The sequence below is a fragment of the Coptis chinensis genome, chromosome 2, assembly GCF_015680905.1.
Source record: "Coptis chinensis isolate HL-2020 chromosome 2, ASM1568090v1, whole genome shotgun sequence".
NCBI classification, from domain to species: Eukaryota; Viridiplantae; Streptophyta; class Magnoliopsida; order Ranunculales; family Ranunculaceae; genus Coptis; species Coptis chinensis.
The window spans coordinates 4682376-4687288 of NC_141457.1; the positions used below are offsets into that span (position 1 = coordinate 4682376).

Here is a 4913-nt window from a genome sequence, read left to right on the forward strand (position 1 = left end):
TACTATTTCCTAATTTTTTTGAAAAGTGGTACTATTTTCTAATATCATACTAAAAAGTGGTACCAAAGTCTAAAAAACCCTTATAATTTCCCAAAACTTACATACATACTAAATTCCAAACGAAATAGCTAGCACACCAAGATAACTTGAGCCAATTTCTTAAGTCATATATGTACATAACTAATTTGAGTCAGAATTTGATGACAGAGGGCTGAGTTGTCGACGACAAGGGCTGCAAAAAAATGTCAATATATCCCAACAACTTATTTGACCATTTGAAATATGTTTGTGAAACAAAGAGAGAAAAAAAACACGTGATAGCAACTATGATTTCCCCCTTGACTTCCAAGTTGGATCATCTTCTTTCCAAGGGCAGCCAATAAATCTCGTTACTACTGGAAACTTTTCATCTTGTTATTTTATGGTAATTAAAATCTCGTCACTACAAGAAAATAGGTTTTACGCCAGGGTCCAAAATCGTGGGAAAAGCCCACCATGGGCTTTTTGTGCGTCGAAAATGGTCTGCCCACAGTCATAACCGTCGGTAAAGCCTACCAATAGCGACGGTCTTTGTGTCAGTTATTGCCATCGGTATGGCCACGGCAGAAACCGTTGCATAATCTGTGGCAAAAGGTCATTTTTTACTACGTTTTTGGGCCCGTGGGAAAAGGTCAGTTTTGGTCCGTGGGATCTGCTGTTTTTGCTACGGCTATAAACCATGGCAAAGTTGTTTTTTTTTTTTTAAATATTGATATTTTAATTCTTGGGTATTTTCACCTTCAATAGAGAGCACCAATCACCTAACAAAGCTTCCATAATAACCATCCTACACCTTAAAATCACCATTTCCATTCATCCCATATACCATATAAACTAGTACTAAGCAAATGATTGAATTAACTAGTACAAAAAGGGAGTCTCTCTATATTACATGTACTATATAAACACTTTCCTAAACAAAAAGATAGACGAGTAATGCACGGTAAACTCAGATAATTCGAGCGGTTAACAACTGCATATTCTCAAGTAGAATACATATTCTAAGATAATACACTAGATCGTAATCTCAAATTGCATTAAAGATTCCCCCACTTTCAGCTTTGCCCATTAGTTTCCCCATGAAAGCTTGCATACTATTTGCACCTGCAACGTACAAATGGAGCACACGATCAATGTATATACCTATTCAGTAGATTACTTTACGTTAAACTCACAAACTACGCATTCAACATAACCAAAGTAATAACAGTCAAGAAAAGCAGTTGTGATGTTCACATACTAGTTCATTTAGGTGTGTAGATGCTTAAAACCTTATAAGAACAAATACGAATACGAATGCAATTATGAATAATAATGCAAACAAGAACCTAATAGTTGTATGATGGAGATAATTAAGAGAGATAGAACTGTTGGCGCCACAAGGAAGGGTGTAGGAGGAGGTCTGTGCATGATGGCAAGATGGGGCTGAGCTCTTCCTACCAGGGTTCTCGGTGGAAGTGAGAAGAATTTAAAAGGAAATGGTGAGATAAGAATGGGGAAAAGGTTAGGGGCGAGGGTAATAGTGTGGGTGGAGAATAGGGTTACTAACTGTCAATTATTACCTGGGCTTAGTGTGAAAAATTGTTTGTTTTCACGTAATGTGATCGAATCAACCTTAATCTAGAAAACCTCCATGGGTCATCACTAAAAATTGGCTCCACAAATTTAAGGAAGCCAACCATGTTTACAAAACAACCATGAGACGAACCATAAACTTTTCTTGTTCCAGTAAACCCCTATCTTGTGACCAGGAAGCAGCAAGTACAACAATTAAGTAATAAAGAGAATACCCGTACTCCTCTTCAATTACCAAAGGAGTCGGACATTCCTAAAGGAACTGCTCCATTTTTCAGAACCACCCAATTCCCTCTTTACCTTACCCAATAAAAGCCCATATATACTATAGAAAGTGATCCATAAAAACACATTTTTTACATGCCGAAACACAAAGACCCACCAAAAACTAAACAAAAAATTTAACCAATCTCAAGTCCAACTCATTAATCAATATTTAACAATCAAAGTCACATACCCTACAATATTCACATATAACAATACAGTTGGCATAAATAATCACTATATAAAACTTGTATTAGTTGTATTAGTTGTATGAACTTATTGACGATGTGATCTTAGTTGTATTAGTGGACGATGTGAACTTATCACTGAATACTACTCCTATGAGTACGTCTGAGAAAGACTTACATTCTCAAAAAAACATGGACTATGATGAAAACCATAAAGACCTGTAGCAAGTCGTGGTGGTCAATCGTTCTACCATAATTAAACGACCCAATCGATGTGCATTAGCTTAACGTGCGTAGAGAAAGGTAATTAAAGAACTTTACGATTGCAATCGGCTTCTCCATTGGGAGGTGCTATGTCTTCATCCACTACAAATTAAACACCTAGGAACTTTATAAAAGTTGAGGAAAATTAGAATACACCACCTCCTGTCTAGGGCCAAACTTTACGTAAAGAGAAGACAAAAAAATGGATATTAATTAGTAAATGCAAAATTAATCGTGTCTCCATTGCCATTGAGGACGTTTACCATTTGTTTTCTCTTTCTCTATCATCAGCCAATCAAACTGCATATATTCTGCAAAACGTAGATAAGAAATGTGTATTATTCCAGGTGAACTACTATGCTCTACCAAGGTTCGAAATATCAGTATATCAATATTTATACATCAGCTACATTTTGGATATTTCAGCCTGATTTGAGAAATGGCCAGTTAAAATTGTTGAATATCCTACACCGGTCATATAGTGGCCAAATTCCGATATAATCTTAACCCCTTGAGACTACTAACGAATAGGGACACATGGTGAACTTAATCAAGTTTAGGTGAGCTTGTATTTTTCAATATATGTTAGATGTATGGTAGCTCCATGCAACAAATTAACAAAGTATCTTGACCAAAAGAGGTTACTCTATATTTGATGGAGTAAATTTTAATCAGATTGTCTAATTGTTTGCATCAGCACGCTGGAAGCAAATATAAGGTAAAATTAGATATATACATGACCGTAGATTATATTTTGAGACCAAAAAAATAAGGATGAAATTATGAATGAATCTTATAGGATTTGATATGGTACAATATTTAGTTGGGGAATCTTACCACCGCCCGCTCGAGAGTTTGCATAATCCTTAGAACTTAAAATAAAAAAAAAAAAAAAAAGTTGTTATCCTGATACCGGAAACCAAATGAGGGGAAAGATTCAACGACAATATAATGAATCCATTCTATTGCAATAGAAAACATTATTAAAAAACACAACAATTACCTTGTATTATGGTGACGTAATGAATGACACACCATCTTAATAAACCAAGGAAACTATTAGAGCCCATGTAAAGTTGATTTTGCCTCCCCCATAACATGCTTCCATAAAATCACCCACTTGAAAAAAGAGAAAATAAACAATTGGTGAAAGTTGATAAGTGAAAGCGGCAATTGGATTGCAGAATTCTTGCCTCATCTAACTATCTAGCAGCAAGATAAAATGGCCGGTATTATATTATAATTTAGTATTTGTTGACCACGTATGAACTAATCAATCAATTTTTATTTATTTTTTATTTTTAATCTAACCTGTTGTTTTGGAAATCGAAGTGAAAAGTGACTTCAGCCTGATTCGTCTTCTTTCATGGAAAATTTATGAATATATGGCAGGAAGAAGAGAGAAGAGTTTGGTGAAGTCATGAATTTTGCCATGAGAAAAGCAGAGATAAGGGAGAATCTCATCTCAAAAGAAGTGTGGTGGGAATTTTTTTATATGTTTGGCATTTGTGATTGTGGTGGGATGATGGTGGTCGGGGATTGTTGTGGTTTAAAACTTAAGCTACATCAAAAAGCTATGCCTTACCTAAATGATTAAATTGCAGGGAGTTTTGATCGGAGAGAGCGACCAAAAAAGAAATCAGCAAGCTCATCAACCTTAAGGACATAACACAGTTGCAAACATAACACAGTTGCAAAAGATTGAATTAGGTGGTTACTACAAGTATTCATTTTATGAAGAAATGTAACAAAAGCTTCTTACCCCGTCCTTATGCGATAAAGAGTAACAAAGAAAACTCTCAAGTGTTCACCTTCGTATTCATTTATTCATTTTTTTTTCCGATGACAATGGAAGCAAAGAGAAGTTGTTAATAAAGAAGTTAGATGGTAGAGAAGAATCCAATGTGTAAGACAGTGGTGAATGGTGATTATTTGGTTTTTGGGTTTTGGTCTTTTATTGGTATGGACAGGATGTCTGTGAAGTAGATAGGGACAAGAGTCGGTATGGTTTGAAATGTGGAATGATTTGTTTATAGATTAGTAACTGTGGAATGATCTGACATTTGTTTCACAGTGGAAATCATGCTACATGTATTTTTGTTGACCACGTATGAACTAATCAATCATTTTTTTTTAATATAACCTGTTGTTTTGGAAATCGAAGTGAAAAGTGACTTCAACCTGATTTTTCTTCTTTCATGGAAAATTTATGAATATATGGCAGGAAAAAGAGAGAAGAGTTTGGTGAAGTCATGAATGACACAACAACCATGAGAAAAGCAGAGATAAGGGAGAATCTCATCTCAAAAGAAGTGTAGTGGGAAATTTTTTATATGTTTGGCATTTGTGATTGTGGTGGGATGATGGTGGCCGGGGATTGTTGTGGTTTAAAACTTAAGCTACATCAAAAAGCTATGTCTTACCTAAATGATTAAATTGCAGGGAGTTTTGATCGGAGAGAGCGACCAAAAAAGAAATCAGCAAGCTCATCAACCTTAAGGACATAACACAGTTGCAAACATAACACAGTTGCAAAAGATTGAATTAGGTGGTTACTACAAAGTATTCATTTTATGAAGCAAT

General features: G+C 35.2%; 1 long non-coding RNA gene across 4 annotated transcripts; it reads right to left on the reverse strand.

Moving 5' to 3' along the window:
- Window positions 1-827: 827 nt before the first annotated feature.
- Window positions 828-4709, reverse strand: LOC147514461 (uncharacterized). 4 transcript variants are annotated; one of them, XR_015208176.1, is made up of 6 exons: window positions 4093-4709; window positions 3916-3986; window positions 3334-3449; window positions 3168-3202; window positions 2594-2641; window positions 828-1143 (listed from the first exon to the last, which is right to left on the reverse strand). It is a non-coding gene; the product is annotated as an uncharacterized LOC147514461 (long non-coding RNA). The 4 variants fall into 4 exon arrangements; XR_015208183.1 differs by lacking the exon at window positions 3916-3986 and having other exon boundaries at window positions 4093-4699; XR_015208177.1 differs by lacking the exon at window positions 3168-3202 and having other exon boundaries at window positions 4093-4693.
- Window positions 4710-4913: the final 204 nt, after the last annotated feature.